Here is a 12,555-nt window from a genome sequence, read left to right as displayed (position 1 = left end):
TGTTGATAGGACTATGTATTGGAGGGTAAGAGTGACAGAAGCTTCAACCTAGCATAGAAATTGATGCATACGGTATTGAAGGGGGACGAATATATCTTAATGCTATGGTTGGGTTTTACCTTAATGCTATGGTTGGATTCCTTTGCTAAGGCAATTGCACCAGTATTGTCACAAAAGATTTTCATTGGACCCGATGCACTAGGTATGACACCTAGATCAGATATGAACTCATTCATCCAGACTCCTTCATTTGCTGCTTCTGAAGCAGCTATGTACTCCGCTTCACATGTAGATCCCGCCACGATGCTTTGCTTAGAACTGCACCAACTGACAGCTCCACCGTTCAATATAAACACGTATCTGGTTTGTGACTTAGAGTCATCTAGATCAGTGTCAAAGCTTGCATCAACGTAACGATCTACGACAAGCTCTTTGTCACCTCCATAAATGAGAAACATATCCTTAGTCCTTTTCAGGTATTTCAGGATGTTCTTGACTGCTGTTCAGTGATCCACTCTTGGATTACTTTGGTACCTCCCTGCTAAACTAATAGCAAGGCACACATCAGGTCTGGTACACTGCATTGCGTACATGATAGAGCCTATGGCTGAAGCATAGGGAACACCTTTGATTTTCTCTCTATCTTCTGCAGTGGTCAGGCATTGAGTCTGACTCAACTTCACACCTTGTAACACAGGCAACAACCCTTTCTTTGCTTGATCCATTTTGAACTTCTTCAAAACTTTATCAAGGTATGTGCTTTGTGAAAGTCCAATTAAGCGTCTCGATCTATCTATATAGATATTGATGCCCAATATATAAGCAGCTTCACTGAGGTCTTTCATTGAAAAACTCTTATTCAAGTATCCTTTTATGATATCCAGCAATTCTATATCATTTCCAATCAACAATATGTCATCCACATATAATATTAGAAATGCTACAGAGCTCCCACTCACTTTCTTGTAAATACAGGCTTCTCCAAAAGTCTGCATAAAACCATATGCTTTGATCACACTATCAAAACGTTTATTCCAACTCCGAGATGCTTGCACCAGTCCATAGATGGATCACTGTGGTTTACACACTTTTTTAGCACCCTTTGGATCGATAAAACCTTCAGGTTGCATCATATACAACTCTTCTTCTAGAAATCCATTCATGAATGCAGTCTTTACATCCATTTGCCAAATTTCATAATCATAAAATGCGGCAATTGCTAACATGATTCGGACGGATTTAAGCATCTCTACGGGTGAGAAAGTCCCATCATAGTCAACTCCTTGAACTTGTCGAAAACCTTTCGTAACAAGTCGAGCTTTGTAGACAGTAACATTACCGTCAGCGTCAGTCTTCTTCTTGAAGATCCATTTATTCTCGATGGCTTGCCGATCATCGGGCAAGTCAACCAAAGTCCACACTTTGTTCTCATACATGGATCCCATCTCAGATTTCATGGCCTCAAGCCATTTTGCGGAATCTGGGCTCATCATCGCTTCCTCATAGTTCGTAGGTTCATCATGGTCAAGTAACATGACCTCCAGAATAGGATTACCGTACCACTCTGGTGCGGATCTTACTCTGGTTGACCTACGTGGTTCGGTAGTAACTTGATCTGAAGTTACATGATCATCATCATTAGCTTCCTCACTAATTGGTGTAGGAGTCACAGGAACAGTTTTCTGTGATAAACCACTTTCCAATAAGGGAGTAGGTACAGTTACCTCATCAAGTTCTACTTTCCTCCCACTCACTTCTTTCGAGAGAAACTCCTTCTCTACAAAGGATCCATTCTTAGCAACGAATATCTTGCCTTCGGATCTGTGATAGAAGGTGTACCCAACAGTCTCCTTTGGGTATCCTATGAAGGCACATTTCTCCGATTTGGTTTCGAGCTTATCAGGTTGAAGCTTTTTCACATAAGCATCGCAACCCCAAACTTTAAGAAATGACAACTTTGGTTTCTTGCCAAACCACAGTTCATAAGGCGTCATCTCAACAGATTTAGATGGTGCCCTATTTAACGTGAATGCAGTCGTCTCTAAAGCATAACCCCAAAACGATAGCGATAAATCAGTAAGAGACATCATAGATCGCACCATATCTAGTAAAGTACGATTACAATGTTCGGACACACCATTACGCTGTGGTGTTCCGGTGGTGTGAGTTGCGAAACTATTCTGCATTGTTTCAAATGAAGACCAAACTCGTAACTCAAATATTCTCCTCCATGATCAGATCATAGGAGCTTTATTTTCTTGTTACGATGCTTTTCCACTTCACTCTGAAATTCTTTGAACTTTTCAAATGTTTCAGACTTATGTTTCATCAAGTAGATATACCCATATCTGCTCAAATCATCTGTGAAGGTGAGAAAATAACAACACTCGCCGTGAGCCTCAACATTCATCGGACCACATACATCAGTATGTATGATTTCCAACAAATCTGTTGCTCGCTCCATTGTTCCGGAGAACGGCGTCTTAGTCATCTGGCCCATGAGGCATGGTTTGCAAGTACCAAGTAATTCATAATCAAGTGATTCCAAAAGTCCATCAGAATGGAGTTTCTTCATGCGCTTTACACCAATATGACCGAAACGACAGTGCCACAAATAAGATGCACTATCATCATCAACTCTTCATCTTTTGGCTTCAATATTATGAATATGTGTATCACTACTATTGAGATTCAAAAAGAATAGACCACTCTTCAAGGGTGCATGACCATAACAGATATTACTTATATAAATAGAACAACCATTATTCTCTGATTTAAATTAATAAACGTCTCGCATCAAACAAGATCCATATATAATGTTCATGCTCAACGCTGGCACCAAATAACAATTATTCAGGTCTAAAACTAATCCCGAAGGTAGATGTAGAGGTAGCGTGCCGACCACGATCACATCGACTTTGGAACCATTTCCCACGCGCATCGTCACCTCGTCCTTAGCCAATCTTCACTTAATCCGTAGTCCCTGTTTCGAGTTGCAAATATTAGCAACAGAACCAGTATCAAATACACAGGCACTACTGCGAGCATTAGTAAGGTACACATCGATAACATGTATATCACATATACCTTTGTTCACCTTGCCATCCTTCTTATCCGCCAAATACTTCGGGCAGTTCCGCTTCCAGTGACCAGTCCCTTTGCAGTAGAAGCACTCAGTCTCAGGCTTAGGTCCAGACTTGGGCTTCTTCACTTGAACAACAACTTGCTTGCCGTTCTTCTTGAAGTTCCCCTTCTTCCCTTTACCCTTCTTCTTGAAACTGGTGGTCTTGTTGACCATCAACACTTGATGCTCCTTCTTGATTTCTACCTCCGCAGCCTTTAGCATTGCGAAGAGCTCGGGAATTGTCTTATCCATCCCTTGCATGTTATAGTTCATCATGAAGCTCTTGTAGCTTGGTGGCAGTGATTGAAGAATTTTGTCAATGACACTATCATCCAGAAGATTAACTCCCAGTTGAATCAAGTGATTGTTATACCCAGACATTTTGAGTATATGCTCACTGACAGAACTATTCTCCTCCATCTTGCAGTTGTAGAACTTATTGGAGACTTCATATCTATCATTACGGACATTTGCTTGAAATATTAACTTCAAATCCTAGAACATCTCATATGCACCATGACGTTCAAAACACCGTTGAAGTCCCGGTTCTAAGCCGTAAAGCATGGCACACTGAACTATCGAGTAGTCATCAGCTTTGCTCTACCAGACATCCATAACATCTGGCATTGCTCCTGCAGCGGGTTTGGCACCTAGCGGTGCTTCCAGGACGTAATTCTTCTGTGCAGCAATGAGGATAATCCTCAAGTTACGCACCCAGTCCGTGTAATTGCTACCATCATCTTTCAACTTAGATTTCTCAAGGAACGCGTTAAAATTCAACGGAACAACAGCACGGGCCATCTATCTACAACAACATAGACATGCAAAATACTATCATGTACTAAGTTCATGATAAATTAAAGTTCAATTAATCAAATTACTTAAGAACTCCTACTTAGATAGACATCCCTCTTATCATCTAAGTGATCACGTGATCCATATCAACTAAACCATGTTCGATCATCACGTGAGATGGAGTAGTTTTCAATGGTTAACATCACTATGTTGATCATATCTACTATATGATTCATGCTCGACCTTTCGGTCTCAGTGTTCTGATACGTCTCCAACGTATCTATAATTTTTTATTGTTCCATGCTATTATATTATCTGTTTTGGATGTTTATGGGCTTTATTTAACACTTTTATATTATTTTTGGGACTAACCTATTAACCCAGAGCCCAGTGCCAGTTCCTGTTTTTTCCCTTGTTTCAGTGTTTCGAAGAAAAGGAATATCAAACGGAGTCCAAACGGAATGAAACCTTCGGGAAAGTTATTTTTGGAAAGAAAGCAATCCGGGAGACTTGGAGTGCACGTCAGGAAAGCAACGAGGGAGGCACGAGGCAAGGGGGCGCGCCCACCCCCCTGGGCGTGCCCTCCACCCTCATGGGCCCCTCGTGGCTCCCCTGACGTATTTACTCCGCCTATATATATCCATATACCTTAAAACCTTCGGGGGATAGAATAGATCGGGAGTTCGGCCGCTGCAAGCCTCTGTAGCCACCAAAAACCAATCGGGACCCTGTTCCGGCACTCTGCCAGAGGGGGGAACCCTCACCGGTGGCCATCTTCATCATCTTGGCGCTCTCCATGATGAGGAGGGAGTAGTTCACCCTCGGGGATGAGGGTATGTACAAGTAGCTATGTGTTTGATCTCTCTCTCTCTCTCTCGTGTTCTTGAGGTGATTCGATCTTGATGTATCGCGAGCTTTGCTATTATAGTTGGATCTTATGTTGCTTCTCCCCCTCTACTTTCTTGTAATGGATTGAGTTTTCCCTTTGAAGTTATCTTATCGGATTGAGTCTTTAAGGATTTGAGAACACTTGATGTATGTCTTGCCATGCGTATCTTTGGTGACAATGGGATATTACGTGATTCACTTGATGTATGTTTTGGTGATCAACTTGCGGGTTCCGCCCATGAACCTATGCATAGGGGTTGGCACATGTTTTTGTCTTGATTCTCTGGTAGAAACTTTGGGGCACTCTTTGAGGTTCTATGTGTTGGTTGAATAGATGAATCTGAGATTGTGCGACGCATATTGTATAATCATACCCACGGGTACTTGAGGCGACATTGGAGTATCTAGGTGACATTAGGGTTTTGGTTGATGTGTGTCTTAAGGTGTTATTTTACAATGAACTCTAGGGCTGTTTGTGACACTTATAGGAATAGCCCAATGGATTGATCGGAAAGAATAACTTTAAGGTGGTTTCGTACCCTACCATAATCTCTTTGTTTGTTCTCCGCTATTAGTGACTTTGGAGTGACTCTTTGTTGCATGTTGAGGGATAGTTATATGATCCAATTGTGTTATTATTGTTGAGAGAACTTGCACTAGTGAAAGTATGAACCCTAGGCCTTGTTTCCTATCATTGCAATACCGTTTGTGCTCACTTTATCATTAGTTACCTTGCTGTTTTTATATTTTCAGATTACAAAAACCTATATCTACCATCCATATTGCACTTGTATCACCATCTCTTCGCTGAACTAGTGCACCTATACAATTTACCATTGTATTGGGTGTGTTGGGGACACAAGAGACTCTTTGTTATTTGGTTCCAGGGTTGCTCGAGAGAGACCATCTTCATCCTATGCCTCCCACGGATTGATAAACCTTAGGTCATCCACTTGAGGGAAACTTGCTACTGTCCTACAAACCTATGCACTTGGAGGCCCAACAACGTCTACAAGAAGAAGGTCGTGTAGTAATCATCAAGCTCTTTTCTAGCGCCGTTGCCGGCGAGGTGAGTGCTTGAAGGTATATCTTTAGATCTTGCAATTGAATCTTTTTGTTTCTTGTTTTAGCACTAGTTTAGTTTATAAAAGAAAACTACAAAAAATGGAATTTAGTTTGCCTCATATGCTTCATATTTTTAATATCTTTCGTGAGTATGATGGAAAGGAAAATTGTGCCAAAGTGTTAGAAGAAGAATGCATTAAAATGTTTGGCACTAAATCTTTGAATGATGAGCATGATTGCAATGTTGTTAGTATGAATTCCTTGAATATCCATGATGCTGATGATATGTAAAGCCACGGGCTTGGGGACGCTATGTTTGATGAAGATGATATTTTTTGTCCCCCAAGCTTTGATGAGCAAATTTACTATGATGAAAGCATGCCTCCTATCTATGATGATTATTGTGATGACACGTGTGATTTAAAGAATAATGATAACCATGAAACTTGTCATCTTGATCTTAATTTTCAATCACATGATAGTTGTTTTGTTGAGCTTCCTCCCACTACTATTTAGAATGAGAAGAATTTTGCTTATGTGGAGAGTAGTAAATTTTCTATGCTTGTAGATCATGAAAAGAATGCTTTAGGTGCTGTTTATATTGTTGAAATCATTCATTATGCTACTGAAAATTATTATGATGGAGGAATATATGCTTGTAGGAATTGCAATAATATCAAGTTTCCTCTCTATGTGTTGAAAATCTTGAAGTTATGCTTGTTTTGCCTTCCTATGCTAGTTGATTATTGTTCCCATAAATTGTTTGCTCACAGAATCTCTATGCATAGGAAGTGGGTTAGACTTAAATGTGCTAGTCATATTCTTCATGATGCTCTCTTTATGTTTCAATTCTTATCTTTTATGTGAGCATCATTGAAATCATCATGCCTAGCTAGGGGCGTTAAACGTTAACGCTTGTTGGGAGGCAACCCAATTTCATTTTCGTTTCTTGATTTTTGGTTCTGTTTAGTAATAAATAATACGTCTAGATTCTGTTTAGATGTGGTTTTATGTTTTAATTAGTGTTTGTGCCAAGTAGAACCTTTGGGAAGACTTGGGTGAAGTCTTTATGATCATGCTGTAAAAAACAGAAACTTTAGCACTCACGAGATTTGCTTCAACTTTTTACTAGAGAGTTCTATTTAGTTGATTATTTTTGCAGATGATTACTAGACAAATTCCTCAGGTCCACCAATTTATTTTAGAATTTTTGGAGTTCATAAGTATACGTTTGATACATATTACTACAGACTGTTCTGTTTTTGACAGATTCTGTTTTCATTGTGTTGTTTGCTTATTTTGATGAATCTATGGCTAGTAAAATAGTTTATAAACCATAGAGAAGTTGGAATACAGTATATTTAACACCAATACAAATAAATAATGAGTTCATTACAGTACCTTGAAGTGGTGTTTTGTTTTCTTTCGCTAACGGAGCTCACGAGATTTCCTGTTAAGTTTTGTGTTGTGAAGTTTTCAAGTTTTGGGTAAAGATTCGATGGACTATGGAATAAGGAGTGGCAAGAGCCTAAGCTTGGGGATGCTCAAGGAACCCCAAGGTAATATTCAAGGACACCCAAGAGCCTAACCTTGGGGATGCCCCGGATGGCATCCCCTCTTTCGTCTTCGTTCATCGGTAACTTTACTTGGAGCTATATTTTTATTCACCACATGATATGTGTTTTGCTTGGAGCGTCATTTTATTTTCTTGAGATTTGCTTGCTTTTTGAATAAAGTACCAAGATTGTAAATACTTAAATGTTAGAGAGTCTTCACATAATTGCATAATTATTCAACTACTCATTGATCTTCACTTATATCTTTCGGAGTAGTTTGTCATTTGCTCTAGTGCTTCACTTATATCTTTTAGAGCACAATGGTGGTTTTATTTTGAAGAAATAGATGAACTCTAATGCTTCACTTATATTATTTTGATAGTCTTAAACAGCATGGTAACTTGCTTAATCCTAATATGCTAGGTATTCAAGACTAGTAAAAACTTTCTTATGAGTGTGTTGAATACTAAGAGAAGTTTGATGCTTGATGATTGTTTTGAGATATGGAGGTAGTGATATCAAAGTTGTGCTAGTTGAGTAGTTGTGAATTTGAGAAATACTTGTGTTGAAGTTTTCAAGTCCCGTAGCATGCACGTATGGTAAATGTTATGTAACAATTTGAAACATGAGGTGTTCTTTGAGTGTCTTCCTTATGAGTGGCAGTCGGGGACGAGCGATGGTCTTTTCCTACCAATCTATCCCCCTAGGAGCATGCGCGTAGTGCTTGGTTTTTGATGACTTCTAGATTTTTGCAATAAGTATGTGAGTTCTTTATGACTAATGTTGAGTCCATGGATTATACACACTCTCACCTTTCCATCATTGCTAACCTCTTCGGTACCGTGCATTGCCCTTTCTCACATTAAGAGTTGGTGCAAACTTCCCCGGTGCATCCAAACCCCGTGATATGATATGCTCCTTCACACATAAACCTCCTTATATCTTCCTCAAAACAGCCACAATACCTACCTATTATGGCATTTCCATAGCCATCCGAGATATATTGCCATTCAACTTTCCACCGTTCCGTTTATCATGACACGTTCATCATTGTCATATTGCTTTGCATGATCATGTAGTTGACATAGTATTTGTGGCAAAGCCACCATTCATAATTCTTTCATACATGTCACTCTTGGTTCATTGCATATCCCGGTACACTGCCGGAGGCATTCATATAGAGTCATACTCTGTTCTAGTATCGAGTTGTAATCATTGAGTTGTAAATAAATAGAAGTGTGATGATCATCATTTTCTAGGGCATTGTCCCAAGTGAGGAATAAAAAAAGAAGAGAAAGGCCATAAAAAGGAGAAGGCCCAAAAAAGAGAGAGAAAAAGAGAGAAGGGACAATGTTAGTATCCTTTTTACCACACTTGTGCTTCAAAGTAGCACCATAATCTTCATGATAGAGAGTCTCTTGTTATGTCACTTTCATATACTAGTGGGAACTTTTCATTATAGAACTTGGCTTGTATATTCCAACGATGGGCTTCCTCACATGCCCTAGGTCTTCGTGAGCAAGCAAGTTGGATGCACACCCACTTAGTTTCTTTTGTTGATCTTTCATACATTTATAGCTCTAGTGCATCTGTTGCATGGCAATCCCTACTCCTTGCATTAACATCAATCGATGGGCATCTCCATAGCTCATTGATTAGCCGCGTTGATGTGAGACTTTCTCTTTTTTTGTCTTCTCCACATAACCCCCATCATTATATTCTATTCCACCCATAGTGCTATATCCATGGCTCACGCTCATGTATTGCATGAAGGTTGAAAAAGTTTGAGATTACTAAAGTATGAAACAATTGATTGGCTTGTCATTGGGGTTGTGCATGATGAGAGCATTCTTGTGTGACGAAAATGGAGCATGACCAAACTATATGATTTTGTAGGGATGAACTTTCTTTGGCCATGTTATTTTGAGAGGACATAATTGCCTAGTTAGTATGCTTGAAGTATTATTACTTTTATGTCAATTTGAACTTTTATCTTGAATCTTTCGGATCTGAATATTCATACCACAATTAAGAAGAATTACATTGAAATTACGCCAAGTAGCATTCCACATCAAAAATTTTGATTTTATCATTTACCTACTCGAGGACGACCAAGAATTAAGCTTGGGGATGCTGATATGTCTCCAACGTATCTATAATTTTTGATTGTTCCATGCTATTATATTATTTGTTTTGGATGTTTATGGGCTTTATTAAACACTTATATTATTTTTGGGACTAACCTATTAACCCAGAGCCTAGTGCCAATTCCTGTTTTTTCCCTTGTTTCAGTGTTTCGAAGAAAAGGAATATCAAACTGAGTCCAAACGGAATGAAACCTTCGGGAAAGTTATTTTTGGAAAGAAAGCAATCCAGGAGACTTGGAGTGCACGTCAGGAAAGCAACGAGGGAGACACGAGGCAGGAGGCGCGCCCTCCACCCTCGTGGGCCCCTCGTGGCTCCCCTGACGTATTTCTTCTGCCTATATATATCCATCTACCCTAAAACCTTCGGGGGACAGAATAGATCGGGAGTTCCACCGCCACAAGCCTCTAGTGTCACACCCTGATTTTCATGCCACAACACCTAAGCTAGTATATCATGATAAAGTGTGGTTTGACAAGAACTTTTGCATTATTTGACTTTTTATTTGAGTTGGTTTTCTCTCTGTGTTTTCAAGTGCTCTTAAAAGTCAACATAGCTTCACCTCCTATACTTCATCTCCTTGCCCCAAACTTCTGCCCAATGATCATGCCATGTGTATAGAGAAATATAGTATTTTCTTACAAAAATAATTTGGCCGAAAAGTATTTTCAAAAATTAGTTTTCCAAAAACCCCTGAGTTGAGGTTTGCACCGCAAGTACTTGATTTGGGGTATGAAAAATACTTCAAAGAATATATTTGAAACCTATTAGATATAGGACTTCCATAAACCACAAAAATATAATTTTAAAAGTTATTTTCCTATTTTATTTAAAAGCTTTTTCTTAAGGCCAGAAATGGTCTTTAATAGGGAAAAAATTATTTTATTATTTTAAAAATATTTTACAAAAATCAGGGAAGCTCAGTGGGCATATATTTCCCATATATAAGAGTTTCAACACATGGTCATGTTCAAAATATTGGACAAAACCTCCCAAAACCATTTTTGCCCATTTCAAGGATTTGAAATATTTTTACAGGAAATTTTTTCATAAAAATCCAAGGAAAATTCAGCAAGTCACAAATGTATATTGTGATCACCTTGCAAAGCCTCATGTCAATCCAGGTCATTTTGGTTCACCAAAATGCAACAAAACCCTCTCTGACCAGAACCAAATTTGAACAACTTTGTACTACCAACTTTCTCTCCTTGACCCCAACTTTTGTGAGAATGTGCACATGACCAAATGAGGCCACTACACCAAATGGTGCATCAAGGAGAACTGATTTTCTCAACTAGATCTACACAAGTTCATTTCTGCTGATTTCTAGGGTTTACAAAAGTTACATTGTGAACTTTGCCCAAATAAGCTCAAAATGGGTGTAAGGCCCTAATTATATGTGCAATTTTCACCCTGTGGAGTCTCATGCCAAATGGAATTCATTTACCTGTCCAAAACCATATCAAACACCTTCTGTTATTTTGCCAAAACCACTGTTTTGACCCCTTTCACTATTCTCCATGAGTTCCACTTTTTACCACAGCCCCTCCTAGTCCTCTCCTACCTCCAGTAACTCTCCCCTGGCCACTGTTCAATGATTCAGGGGTAAAATACCCCCATTTACCTCCCTGGACAGCCCCTCTCTCCCTCTTCTTCTACCTCTCTCTTCTCCTACTGGCCACCCAGGGCATCCAAGGCCATCTCCCACTTCTTTACTTCGCCCTAGAGCTACCAGACACTATTGGACGCGCCCACATTGCATAAAAATGGCTATGCCAGCCATTTGCATGCTCTGGAGTGCGCTACAGTGCGCTCCCGCACTGTAGCCGCCCCCTTCCAACCACCTCCGACCACCTCGGGCCTCCCTAGCACGCCCGACGATGCGCCTCGGCGTCCGCAGCACGCCACGGCCTGGTCCCCTTCCTCCTTCTCCCTCCTGTGGCCTCCCCCGCACGCGCGCCGGCCGCCCGCAAGCTCCAATGCATGGCCTCACACGCGCGAGCTCTCTGGAGCCTTCCCCGCTCCTTCCCTTCCCTCCTCTGGACGTGGACCTGATCCACGAACGGCCTGGACTCGTTCACAAGTGCCCTCACAGCCTCTGGCCTCGCTTGTGACCTCGCCGGCGCACGAGTCCACGTTGGACCGGTGCCCGGCTATAAAAGCTCGCCCCAGCTCTCTCTCTCTCTTGGCATCCACCCTCTTCTCACACCACCAAGCACGTGCCCGCACCACCCAATCAACCTCGGAGAGCTTCTATGCTCGGGATCGACCAGAGCTCCGCCGCCTCGGTCGACCGTTGATCTCGCGGTACAGCCCCTCTCTGCCCCCGATCTTGCTCGATCTAGAACCACCAGACCTCACTGACCCATTCCCCTCTTTCTCCCGCTCCTATTGCAGCTCGAAACGAGCTAACCAGGCTCCTCCCGAGGCCCTTCCGCCGGCTTCCTCGTCGCTGGCGAACCCCTGGACTCCAGCGACCGCCTCCACCTCCACCCGAACGGCGACTCCGCCCTGAGCATGTCGGTGCCCTCGGATCGCCTCACTGTCGACCACGACAACGCCGGTGAGCTCGCCTCCCTCTCTGGCCCGAGGTTGAAGACGACTGTCGTGGGGCCCGTGACTCAGCCTCACATACTGACGGGTGGGCCCCACCCGTCAGGTTTAAAATGCATGCGCGCGCGAACCATTTCGCTGCGATGGCTGAAGGCGTATTTTGCCTTTACGCCTTCGACGTGGCAGCCTCGCGCGGGATGAATCCCCTCTGGGCCTGCTGCGTTGTGGCCTTTCTGGCCCAGTGGCATAGTGCCACTTTTCTTTTTCTTTTTCTGTGAAGTTTCCAAAAATTCCACGGATTTAAATATTTATCCAAATTAAATGTTTCCAACTCCTAAATTCTTCTAAAAATCCCACCTATTTAATGGTGTAACTTTCATAAATATCCATCAAACTTTTCTGCACAGTTCAAATTTAAATTCAAATTTG

Source organism: Triticum aestivum, chromosome 7B (assembly GCF_018294505.1).
Source record: "Triticum aestivum cultivar Chinese Spring chromosome 7B, IWGSC CS RefSeq v2.1, whole genome shotgun sequence".
Lineage (NCBI taxonomy): Eukaryota > Viridiplantae > Streptophyta > Magnoliopsida > Poales > Poaceae > Triticum > Triticum aestivum.
This window is presented reverse-complemented; position numbering follows the sequence as displayed.